Below are 13,993 nucleotides of genomic sequence, written 5' to 3' on the forward strand. Positions count from 1 at the left end.
CACAAAACTCAACAGAAATCTCGTGAGCTCCGTTAGCGAAAGAAAACAAAAGACCACTTCAAGGTACTGTAATGAACTTATTATTTATTTATATTGGTGTTAAACCTACTGTATTCCAACTTCTCTATGGTTTATAAACTATTGTACTAGCCATAGATTCATCAAAATAAGCAAACAACACACGAAAAACAGAATCTGTCAAAAACAGAACAGTCTGTAGTAATCTGTAACTAACGCAAACTTCTGGAACTCCAAAACATCAGCCAAAATAGGACGACCTAGGAAATTTGTTTATTGATCAGCAGCAATTGGAATCAGTATTTTATCGCGTTCTGGTGATTTTTAACAATTGTTTTCGTGAACAGAAAGTTTCTGGAAATTTCTGCAAGATCAAATAACTATCATCCAAGAAGATCCTATAGGTTTAACTTGGCACAAACACTAATTAAAACATAAAAACACATATAACCAGAGGCTAGATCAAATATTTATTCCTAAATAGAAGCAAAAAACTAAAAAACTAAAAATAAAATTGGGTTGCCTCCCAACAAGCGCTATCGTTTAACGCCCCTAGCTAGGCATAAAAGCAAGGATAGATCTAGGTATTGCCATCTTTGGTAGGCAATTCTTCAATGAGACATCTATCATCCTTAGAAATTTCCTTCTTTTTAGTAATTATCAAACTTTTAGGCACAAGATCGAAAAATTCATTTGTAGCAAATGGTTCCTTAATGATAGCAACAAGATTGGGATGAATACTTATAGATTTGAGATCCGCAGTTTCCTTACTAGAGGATTCACCCTTATTTTTAGGAACATACATAAGCTTGGCAATTTTAGTAGGAGGACTTGGAGTATTCTTTACGGAAGAAAAAGAGGTTCCCAAGTTGGTAATGATATCTTCAAGTTTATCGATCCTAGTAGAATCCTGATTTATTTTCTCATTAACTATGGGTTCCTTTTCTTTAATATTTTTCAAAGTGACTCCTACTTTAGATCCATATTGAGAGATTCGATTGTGGATCTTTTTATCCAAATTTTCAATTAACTCTACAGTAGCAACCTTATTTTCAATAATTTCAAGCCTTTGCATTACATGCTCCAAAGTTAACATCGTTCCATTAACCAAAAGAGGGGGTGAGCCAAACAAATCTATCATAGCATTATAGGAATCAAAAGTATGGCTACCTAAGAAATTCCCTCCGGTAATGGTATCAAGGATATATCTATACCAAGGATTAGCACCTACATAAAAATTGCGGAGAAGAACGGAAGTAGATTGCTTCCTGGTAGATCTATTTTGAGCATTGCAAATTCTATACCAAGCATCTTTTAGATTTTCTCCCTCCCTTTGCTTAAAATTTAGAACTTCATTCTCGGGAGACAACGGAGAAGATAGAGGACTAGCCATAACGACAAGCAACCGAAAAAGAGGCAAACGGAAAAGAGAGGGCGAATAAAACGGCAAGGGTGAAGTGGGGGAGAGGGAAACGAGAGGCAAATGGCAAATAATGTAATGCGGGAGATAAGGGATTGTGATGGGTACTTGGTATGTTGACTTTTGCATAGACCTCCCCGGCAACGGCGCCAGAAATCCTTCTTGCTACCTCTTGAGCACTGCGTTGGTTTTCCCTTGAAGAGGAAAGGGTGATGCAGCAAAGTAGCGTAAGTATTTCCCTCAGTTTTTGAGAACCAAGGTATCAATCCAGTAGGAGGCTACGCGCGAGTCCCTCGCACCTGCACAATACAAATAAATCCTCGCAACCAACGCGATAAGGGGTTGTCAATCCCTTCACGGTCACTTACGAGAGTGAGATCTGATAGATATGATAGGATAATATTTTTGGTATTTTTATGATAAAGATGCAAAGTAAAATAAAAGCAAAGGCAATAACAAAGTGTTGGAAGATTAATATGATGAAGATAGACCCGGGGGCCATAGGTTTCACTAGTGGCTTCTCTCAAAAGCATAAGTATTTTACGGTGGGTGAACGAATTACTGTTGAGCAATTGACAGAATTGAGCATAGTTATGAGAATATCTAGGTATGATCATGTATATAGGCATCACGTCCGAGACAAGTAGACCGACTCCTGCCTGCATCTACTACTATTACTCCACTCATCGACCGCTATCCAGCATGCATCTAGAGTATTAAGTTCATGAAAACAGAGTAACGCCTTAAGCAAGATGACATGATGTAGAGGGATAAATTCATGCAATATGATAAAAAACCCATCTTGTTATCCTCGATGGCAACAATACAATACGTGCCTTGCTGCCCCTACTGTCACAGGGAAAGGACACCGCAAGATTGAACCCAAAGCTAAGCACTTCTCCCATTGCAAGAAAGATCAATCTAGTAGGCCAAACCAAACTGATAATTCGAAGAGACTTGCAAAGATAACCAATCATACATAAAAGAATTTAGAGAAGATTCAAATATTGTTCATAGATAATCTTGATCATAAACCCACAATTCATCGGTCTCAACAAACACACCGCAAAAAGAAGATTACATCGAATAGATCTCCACGAGAGAGGAGGGACATTGTATTGAGATCCAAAAAGAGAGAAGAAGCCATCTAGCTACTAACTATGGACCCGAAGGTCTGAGGTAAACTACTCACACTTCATCGGAGAGGCTATGTGATGATGTAGAAGCCCTCCGTGATGGATGCCCCCTCCGGCGGAGCTCCGGAACAGGCCCCAAGATGGGATCTCATGGGTACAGAAGGTTGCGATGGTGGAATTAGGTTTTTGGCTCCGTATTTGATCGTTTGGGGGTACGTAGGTATATATAGGAGGAAGAAGTGCGTCGGTGGAGCAATGTGGGGCCCACGAGGGTGGAGGGCGCGCCCTGGGGGGGTGGGCGCGCCCCCCTACCTCGTGGCCTCCTGGAAGCTTCTCTTACGTAGGGTCCAAGTCTCCTGGATCATGTTCGTTCCAAAAATCACGCTCCCGAAGGTTTCATTCCGTTTGGACTCCGTTTGATATTCTTTTTCTGCGAAACTCTGAAATAGGCAAAAAACAGCAATTCTGGGCTGGGCCTCCAGTTAATAGGTTAGTCCCAAAAATAATATAAAAGTGGATAATAAAGCCCAATATTGTCCAAAACAGTAGATAATATAGCATGGAGCAATCAAACTTATAGATACGTTGGAGACGTATCAAACAACAACATTAGCAGCGCACCTCAAAAGTGCCACGCCATTGGTATCTGTCCAAAATACGAGCGACATGTTCGGATATGCACACGCCACTAATTAAGCATCACTTGTGATGTGTCGACAGAAGGGCACGCCACTATTAAGTGGTACCCAACAGTCCGACCCGGCATAAGTTAATTGTGGTGTTTGGAGCACGCCACTACTACAAGGAATACTAGTGGCGTAACAAGCATGCCACTAGTAACTGGCGTCAGGCCAGATTCTGAAACCCACTTCCTAATTGTGGGGCCTTTTGTCGGCACGCCACCAGTAAACCTTATACCAGTGGCGTGCTACTTTGCGACACACACCACTATGCATGGGTCCCGCTTAGTCACAGTATTCTCCTTTGAAGGCACACCACTAGTTAGTACATAGCTTATTCATTGTGTGCTCACTGTGAGGCATGCCACTAATAGCTCTACTCAAATAATTGAAGTGAGCTCGGTGAACACATGTGAGCCCTCTCCTTCTTTCCTCCTCCTCTCCTTCTTTCCTCCTCCTCGCCTTCACTTTCTTGCTCCTCACCTTGTTCTTTCCTCCAACTCTCCCTCTCACCTACACCACCTCTCATTTTTTTAGATCTAACTAATTAATTAAGATTAGGCGTAGATTTAACTGTCTAGCTAACTAATTAAGCCATCCAGATCTAATCTTTCTCTATCATCCGCTCCCTCAAATATATTAAAATTCTCGCGTTCTCTCATCCATTAATAATGCATGGTTAGCTCCTAAAACAAAGGGAGGGGGAGCAATCAACCAAACATCAAATTTAATCAGCATGTTATCATGCAACTAAATTGCATACCATTCAAAAGCCGCACTCGGGTATCCAACAAATTCATGGTATGTGTGTGATCATCTTTGTGAGGAACATCATGAGGATGTGCTTGTACATCTTCCAAGTTATTCAAACATGTGATATATTTCTTCACAGTAATCCAATCAACTGTCCCAAGTTCCTCATCACCCCTGAGATCACCAAAAGCCTCCAATGCCTTATTTAGCATCTCATATCTTGTATACTTCAATACACGAAGCTATAGTTGCAGGAAATCAGATTAGAAAATTGGGCATGAAAAGAACATAACTATGCTATTTCATATTCATCAATGATATGTGAAACCAAAACTAGTTTTGTTTCTGGTTCAAGGTGAGAGTCATACCAAACCTAAACACCCTTGAGTAGAGCATAGAGGAGGCTTAATAATAAATGGAAGGCAATGAAGAACTTTTGAAGCTACAAGGGGTCAAAGGGTTGAACCAAAATACAGAATATTACTTATTTTCTCGTATTTTTACATGTAAAGTTCACAAATGAAGCCTAGTTATTTGGAGTAATCTCCATGTCTGTCAATAACTAGAAACACTGTAAGAAACAAATCGATAGAGCCAACATCTTGAGAATAGTGCATATTTGTGCCGAGATAGGTTTGATCCTGGTGGAGAGCAAATCTTGTTGATATATTATGTGGGAAAAATAAACATGTCTGCCTTGTTGTCATCTAAATAATGTGTCGTGTGTGCTAGTACTCTCAGCCATATTATTTATTTACAATGACTCAATTCATCACTATATGTGTACTGAAGCACCCCTTGAGTTAGTTCTCAAAAGGTCAGCAAAGCATGCAAATGTATAGTTAAGCTACACCTTTAATCCCAAGATCTAAACATATCATAGGGGCTCAATCGCATTTAGTTCAATAGTTTAAGAGCTCTCTTAGCCTCCCCTGTCGGCTACTTCAGCTGCGGCGAACACTCCTTTCTAACCGCCGGCGAGCATTTCAGCCGCGACTTCCACCAACTTTGCCCCCTTCCCACCCTAGCACATGAGATGTTGTCTGGTACGCCGCCCCCAGTACCCCGATGTGGATGCGCATGATTTCGAGCTCCTCCAAAGTGGCTCATTGGCTTCTAGATCCTAAGTCGAGGTTGGATGTGGGCTTTCAGATGGTCGGGTCTGCCATATCAATTCATCTAGTGGCCCCGGAGGTGCAGCCGTCGGCTTGACTCACTTCGGTATGGTTTGTCCAAACACGTTGCCTCTCGTTCGTGCAGCCAATGGGGACCCCTCGCAGATGAAGTGTAACCACCCTAGTCAGAGTTGTTCCCGCCGATAGCAGGCCACCCTCCCCTCCATTCGGTCAGAGCTCCCAAAAGATCTAGAAGTCATGTGCTTTCAACCCTTCAACTGCTTGGAGGAAGATCACATCATTGTGGAGTGCACCAACGGGATGAAGTGTCTTCGTTGTGGCAGCCCTAGGCATGTGGCCTGCGAGTGCAACCGCTGCCGGCCGCATCCCTTTGAGGGGGACAACGTGTCTGCTGCGTCATGCCCATAGCCCGGATCGCACGTTCCCTGTGTTGGCAGCATCCGTGACTCCAGTCAGAAGGCGCCTGACCATCGTTTCTCCTACGCGCCACGAGGAGCCAGCTTGCCAGTTGTCGTGGGCAGTTTTGGTGCCCCCTTGATCGTTGTCCCACCATGCCACGTGATCCCTCTGAGGCTACTCAACATTGTCTGGTAATCTCCGCGCATGTCGCTCCACCGTCCTAATCATTAGTGCTCCTTCCCATGTAGGCAGTGCCACAGCCTTTCTCGGGTGATCCTTCCCTCTGGCCCTGGGTGGAGACCTATATCGTCCATCGCTCGGTGGCTATTCGAGACGCAAAAGTGTCCAATAGTGGAGTCGGATAGTTGTGGTTCCCTATGACAAGTATTGGGTCTCCCTCTGGCAAGTCAGTGTAGTGGTGCTCCAACGTTTGGGGCATAGGGAACATGGCTTTCCCAACAGTTACTCGTGGTGTCTCCGACAAAGGTGTCACGAAGCATGGTTCTGGATGAGTAAACTCTTGACGGCGATGGCTTCACCTTGAGATTCTCACTATGGAAAAAGGTACATTGGGGTACTTCTAGGACCATGCGCTTTCGAGTGTTATTTTATTTAGAGGGAATTCCACTGCTGGCTTGGAGTTGCGCCATGGTGGAGTCCATTTCGGGCTCGCCATGCACCATCGAGCGAATTCGTACATATTGATATGACCAGCCAGGAGGACTTGGTGTGTACCTCTTCATGTGTATCTTTGATCGTTGACCCGAGCCTAATTACCTGCGAGAAGCTCCTTTGGCCTTTGTTACCGTTGCTCTCTAACTTCGGTCAGGCGGCGTGGATGCAGCTTTGGTGCTGATGACTGTGGGGCCTACGGGATGAACTTTGAGTCGGCCAATCCAATCTCCATCTTGTCTTTTGGCGGACCCTCCCAGGAGCTGATAACTTCAGGAGTGAGGTCTCCAACCGTGGGATCGGTTGTGGTGGTTGCCTCTCTGTGAGCCATGTTCAAACTAGCCGATGGGGTCCTCGAGAAGAACACGTACACCCACCCCTTTCAGGTCCTCGCTAGTTTCCAGTGTGGCGGCATTTCACCAAGACCTCGATACAATCTTAAAGAGGCCAATTTTGTGGTAACCAGGAGCTCGTTGACTTGCTTCCTAGGAACAACACGAGGATCGCTGATCAACAAACAACACCGCGTGCTAATTTGTTGCCTAAACCTAGTGCACCAAGGTCAGACCATTGGAGACAACGTGTTGTAGGATTATATCTCCATCTTCTCCTCGCCATTGGAATCCTCACACTTCACCGCAATCTTAGCGTTCTATGGCTAGGTGCCGATTGTCCTCACGCTCTCGAGGTTGTCACCTCTGGTTGCAGCAGTAACATTGATGCTCAGCATCGCTGGTTGTTGGTGCTAGACATTTCGATGGCTTCTACACCTACCACAGGCTGCTAGTGTGCAATATGTGGGTCCTCAATTCTCTGTCCCATCGCATGCCTATCTTTCAAGTCATATAATCTTCCAAGCCTACTATTATATGCTTCCAGGAAACCAAATTGGAGGTTATGTTTTCCCAAGTTGTGCGACATTGCCTCATCTTGTGGTACGCGTAGGCATATCCTATTTTCCTGGGGATTTTCCTTAAGTTGCGTTCACTAATCTACATACCAGTGATAACACAATAATGGTTATAGTTTACCTAGTCAAGGGTGCCGCTTGGTGGCTCACAGGAGTGGACGATCTCCAGGCCGATGACGGGTCGATCTCTTTCTCTAGGAGATTAAAGGTGCCTTTGATTTTGATTTCAAACCGTGGACTATTTTTGGGACTTTAACCTCATTGTCAACCCATAAGACAAAAATGGAATCAATAAATTGGTGGATGATGGCCAGGTTTTGCCATGCCCTAATACGGTCGAGCTCAAGGCAGTGTATCTCAATGGGTGCGGTGTACTTGGTCTAACTTGCATGATCACATGACTAGAGAAACTAGATAGGGTGTTCTCCACATTGTAGTTGGAAGAGCTGCACACAGCCCTCCTCGGTCTCCATGCAAACATGCAACGGGGTAAGTGTTTTAGGTTTGAGTGCTTTTGGCCCAGCGCTGAAGGTTTCCAACAGACTGTGGTTGTTGCTTGGCAATCAATGCCCGTGACTGGTAACCCCTTCCTCATGTTGGGTGCCTACCTCGGGGCCAGGACTAAGTGCCTAGCTACCTGGAGTGGTCGGTGGACCTGTAATATCAAGCTATCGACCATCATCACCCTTGGAGTCATCCACCATGTAGACATGGATGTGGAAGCGAGGACTCTCTCGCGTGAGGAGTTTGGTCTGTGCAAAATCCCAATCGGGATTGTCCTTTCTGTGTTCATTGCTAGGCCGGTGTGAGCTTAGACTGACAAGCCTTGTCCATGTCCCAATCAAAATGTTCTCTAGAGCCATGGTGAATGGACTGACGACAGTCTTTCCGAGCTCGTTGGCATGCACCGGAGTGCCGGCGTGCATGGTCGTTGCTAGGGTTTATTTTTCCCCGTCAAAAATTCTGCTAACCAAACCTGTTACCGGAAATTCTAGTGACCCCGCAGATAATTTGATATTGTTTGAAATAATTTGAAGTTAAACTACTAGATAATGTCAAATAGGGTTTGTGTCCATATTCTATTGCAACACTGCTCTTGGTCTGGCATTAGGGCGCACAACCTATCGTCTAGACGTTGCATGATCAAGTCCCCGTTTGCAAACTATTTTTTAGCGGTATTCAAGCTTAGCAAAAACATATAGTCCGAGGTGCGGAAACAACCTATCATTTGGACGTCACTGGGTCGAGTCCTCATTTGTAAACAATTTTTTTAGAGGTACTCAAGCTTAGCAAAAAAGTTATAGTTCAAGGTGAGGAAACAAAGACTCAGATCTGAGTTGACTGAAACAAGACGTGTTGACTAGCACGGGAAATACTTCATGTATACAATGGATCAAATTCAGTACATTCTGCTTGTCAGATTTTTGAATTCGAAAACCATTCAAAAAATTCTAGAAAAATATTCAAAAAAACTTGGAAACTATTTTTGCAGCCCCTCCCAGAAAGAACCCATTATCGAGAAAAAGACTGGTCGTTGCTTACATGACAACTTTATGGTCGGGCAGTTCATTCCTGGCTAGGAGATTGCATGCACTCAATTAGCCATCAAGGGTTTAGTAGTGTAGGCGATGGCCCAGGGTGATGTGGAGCATGTCGAGTCTCTCAACTGGTTCCATCCCTTTTGGATCACCAGGTTAATTAGACCGTCCACTGACTTTTGCCAGGCGTGGAACTGTGGAAGACACTTTTCGCTGGCCTTCGCAGCAGGATGGATCCTATTCTTCCCACTCTTGGTATGTGGTTCTGTTTGCGGCCCGTTAGGATGCCATGATGTGCATCATCGGTCATCCGAGATTCACGAGCGTCGCTAAACTTAGTCGTTGGACATTAGATAAGCTGGCTTGTCATGGACTCCCAGACCAACTGGTTGCCCATTTTGCGATCAGCACGATGTACGAAGCGGTGGCTAGTTGTTGTGTACGTGCAAGAACATTATGGAGTGCACCCCTTAGAGCAAGCAGCCGGGCAGACAAGGCCCCTTCATCCTAGGACAGCCCCTTCGAGCAGGGTTGTGCTGTCTAAGTGCCTAGTTTTTAAATCTAAGTAAGTTGATTTTGTCATCATTGATTCTTTTGTCAAGATTCATGTTATCTTTTTTCCCTTTGTTTTGTTTCATGCCTTTTTGGGTCTAAATTTTTGACTTGCCCCCGTCTGGGTTAGTAGATTTTCTCATTGGGCCTGAAGCCCCTTACATGTTTCATTTTTTTCTTCAATTTTCTTAATTTGTTTTCATATGCTTTTGCTTTTTTAGGATTTCGATTTTCATTTTATAGGTATTTTGAGATGTTGGGTGAGTCTAAATGTATATAAACAAACACAAAATATTTGCACGAAAATTGCACTATTATATTATTATTTTTGCATACTAACAAATGCAATTTCAATACAAACGTGTGTGCTAGTTTGTAGTTTACTTTATTTTTATTTTTTCTTAAAGTATAATACTAATGCCACTAATTCATTATTTCTTGGAAAAAACAATTTTCAGATTTAGCTTCAGTTTTATTTTATTTTATTTCTTCTTTAAGGGTAATACCAATGCCACCAATTTATTCCTTCTTAGCAAACTTCTTGTTTGAGAAAATTCCATTATTATATGTTGATTCTTGATATTATAAAAAAAGGCAGTTTAGGTGTAACTGGTGTGAAAATTTTGTCATTATTTTTTTAATTTTGTATTTTCTTAAGGGGTAATAACAATGCCACTAACTCATTCTACCTTGGAAAACTACATTGTTTTGATTTGTGTGTGTGTGTGTGTGTGTGTGTGTGATTACATGTGCATACTATACAATGTGTGCGTAAATAATACAAGAGTGCAAAAATTGCACCATTATATGCTTATTCATTGCATATTACGAAAAGTGTAATTTTAGTGCAAAGTTGTGTGCAATTTGTTTCAATGTTTTTTCTTTCAATTTTCTTCTTCTTAAAAGGCAATACCAATGACAATGATTCATTCATTCTTAGAAAAGTTCATTATTTTGAATATTTTTTCCTTTTTCCTTTTTATTTTCTTCTTAAAGAGTAATACCAATGTTAGTAATTCATTATTACTTAAAATGTTCATTTTGTGATTCTGTTTTAGTTCCATTTTCTTTCTTTCTTTAAGGGTAATACCAATGCCGCTAATTCATTCTTCTCATGAAACTTCTTATTTGCGAAAATTCCACAACTATGTGATTATCCCTGCAAATTCTAAAAGTGTGCAATTTATGTGTAAATTATGTGCATACAATTTCATTTTTTCTTTCCTTAAAGGTAAATACCAATGACACTAATTTATTCTTCCTACAAAGATTTCATTATCTAAATTTTGCTTTACTTTTTATTTCATATACTTTTCTTAAGGGTAATACCAATGCCACAAATTCACTTCTTCTTAGAAGACTTCTTTTTTGCGAAAATTCCATTATTATATGATTATTCTGGCATATTATAAAAAGCATAATTTATGTGTAAATTTTCTCATTTTTTTATTTTTTGTTCATTTTCTTTCTTCTTAATGGGTAATAACAATGTCACTAATTCATTCATTTTTAGATTTTTTGCAAAAAAAACCAAAATTATATGATTATTATTGCATATTATGGAAAATAAATTTATGTGTAAATTGTGTGTAATATTTTTCATTATTTTTTTTATTTTCTTTCTTCTTAAGTACAAATACTAATGCCACTACTTCATTCTCTCTAAGAAAACTTCTTTTTTGCGAAATCACTATTAAATGCTTATTCTTGCATATTATAAAATAATAATTTATGTGTACATTGTGTGCAAAAAAAAAATTCTTTATTTGTAAAGGGAGAAACAAATGCCACTAATTCATTCCTTATTTGCAAATTATGTTTTGAATAATTCCACCATTGTATGCTCATTCTTGATGAATGATATAAAAAGCATAAATTATGTCTAGATTTTTTTCATTGTTTTTAAATTTATTTCATTCTCTTTCTTCTTCATAGGAAGTACCATTTCTTTATTCCTTCATTCTTCTCTCTTGTTTAATTTTGTTGTTGTACGCAAGTGTAGTGGGATTAAGAATGCTGGAGATTTTATGTACACATAGTTTCATTTTATTTTAGATTTGTATTTCTTTAATTTAGGGGTAATCCACTCCCATCATTAATTTATCTTATTCACCTTGTTTTTTCATTTGTTCAAATTTCTATCAGGTAACACCATTCCTAGAGTTTTCTTCTATTGAAAGAACCTTGTCATTTTTTGTGTGCCTTTTTGAAGTCGTTATTGGTTTAGCGAGTAGCAGAATTTTTCAGCCTAATTGGTATTTTTTTTAGTATTGTGGTCATTTTTCTGAGTAAATTCATGAGTTAGGTTGTGCGAGGGAAATCAACTGTCTCAAAATTGCGGTCAGTTGTTGTATATGGTTGTTTGATATGAATTGAACGGCAGCTGAAAATGTGGTTGAGCCAAAAGAAAATTTTAGTCACCTGTCCACTAGTCGGTCCCTTAAATATATATACCATACACATGCTACATGTATTATTTTTTCTAAATGTTAAGAAAGGCCTCTTTTATGGATTTATGCATCTTTAAGTAAAATAAAAATCAGGTTATGCATATTGTATAGAAAACAAGTCACATATGATACTTTGTAAAGCTAACCTTAGTTGCTGTGAATTTTCTAAGACCAAGTAGGTGCAACAAAAGTTGTGTGGTAGAACCATTTAAAGTCAATGTCAGAAACATAATGCCACCAGTGAAGAACACAAACTGCAAAACATTTATAATATCAAGAAAGCTCGAATGAATATTTCATATGTACTTTCTAGGAAAAAAAAGGGCATATACCATTGTTCCAGCTTCTGGTTTCAGATAAGGTTGAACTGCATCACTGGCATGCTAGTAAAAGTATTCCAGTACATATATTAGAAAATTATACGACGTGTTACTTTAAGAAAAGATGTAGACACACATAATGGCAACAACAGATGAGTGACGGTAGATGGCATTAGCGCAAGAAAAATAACTTACTTTAACAGATAGAGAGAGTGATAGAGCAACTGCCCCTCGCAGCCCCGACCAAACAAGAACTATGGCTTCTTTGACGTCCAAACCATACCCGAAGTGACGCAACAATGGATACAAGACAATGACAACCAATGCATGCGATATTTGCACATACACATAGAGAAGAAGAAGGAACCCCCATGGAGTGCCTAAAATAGCAAGAGACAAGAAATTTATATGGACGACATGAATATGGGTTAGAACCAAGCCCATAATGCCATGTGGAAATAAAATGTATCAGACGCTCAGTTGTGTGCAGTTGTCAGAGGATTTGGTCCAATGATTTTTGACTACTCGTGGCCATAATGATTAGGAAGATTACACGTGCACCATCATAAGCGTGAGAATAGTGGCACATGATGAATAGATAAATAAAACAAATGCTCTGTAACCCATCTGTGAAAGAGTTGGTAAACTTTCACAAAAACAATTGCTAATGGTCAGATGTAATCCACAATAATGTTAAGTAGCCCGCGTTGGATACAAACATGTTAACACAGGCCAATCTAAGCGCAAATGTGAATTGATCTGTGTAAGCTAATGACAAATAATAGTGATTGATCTTTGATAACTCTTGAACGAGTCCCTAGAACAAAATCCAGATTTCACAGAAGCAGATGGGTATGTCTCAAATAGCAATAAGACAAATTTATGAAGTTAAATTATCAAGGCCTTTGATACTAGTAAGTCTAGTATTAGATAACTATCATCACATTACCCAAATTTGAATCCCCACAAATACCCCAAAAATCAAGAAATACACAAATCTTAAATGGTAGAAGCATAACCTGGTGGACTTACGCGACTACTTTCACTATTCAAAATAATCTTTAAACACTGAGTATCTGGCATGTCAGTGTTGTAAGGTCAAAAGTCTAGTTTTATTCAAGTAAGAAAGGTCTACTATATGGGGGTTTCAACAGAGTTGATACATTCCACCCAGTTTGTTTTGTCCCATGGTGCAGAAGCTCAAAAAACCTCACATGTCTTAAAAGCCCAAGTTCCAAACATATGTGTCATGTATTTATTTGTTTGCAATATCGTGATGAATGGTAGAATGATTTCACACATGACAGTAGAAAACAAACAAAATTCTTGTAAAAGTCAAGTGGAAGTGCTTACATAGTGCCTTTTGATTAACAATGAAAAGTAGATACAGATACATGAATATCCATACCTTGCCTCTCAAAATGGATATTATCTTGTAGTACACCATCTGCAATAATAACCCCACTGGAGGGGATTCAGATGTATTAAACATTATGGAAATATCCATATTAAAAACATTAATCATACCAAACAAAAGCAAACATGGTTTAGTTTAGCTAGGGAGAAACATAAATATCAGAAAGTATGTTTTTAGACATGTAGAAAAGTTCAAAAAAATTGTTGATACCTCAGTATGAAAATAAGTGTGTTCGCAATGTAAGCAACCATCTCCCTGAATACAAGTACAAAATAGTAATCAGACATGAATTTCACACATCTCATAAAACATAGAAAGAAAATCTAGCATGAATTAGGGAATCTTGTGTGTCTCCAACATGGAGAGCACACATCTTTATTACCACAGGTTTGCACTTTGGCCCTCATAGAAGTTACCATTACAAAGACACTCCAAAAGAATCAATAAGTCCAATATATGTTGTCTTGAATGAGAATTTGTAGTAATGCCTAATTTACTATGAACTGGAAGACCCCAATGTACATTCTATAACCAAATTTTCTATGAAAAGAAAGAGACAACAATGCAATACCAACATTGTCTAGTAAACAAT

General features: G+C 39.9%; 1 pseudogene; it reads right to left on the reverse strand.

The window, feature by feature from the left end:
• Positions 1–13,993, reverse strand: part of LOC123048270 (sodium/hydrogen exchanger 8-like) — a 37,118-nt pseudogene that overhangs the window by 8,600 nt on the left and 14,525 nt on the right.

Source organism: Triticum aestivum, chromosome 2D, assembly GCF_018294505.1.
Source record: "Triticum aestivum cultivar Chinese Spring chromosome 2D, IWGSC CS RefSeq v2.1, whole genome shotgun sequence".
In the NCBI taxonomy this organism is placed as follows: domain Eukaryota; kingdom Viridiplantae; phylum Streptophyta; class Magnoliopsida; order Poales; family Poaceae; genus Triticum; species Triticum aestivum.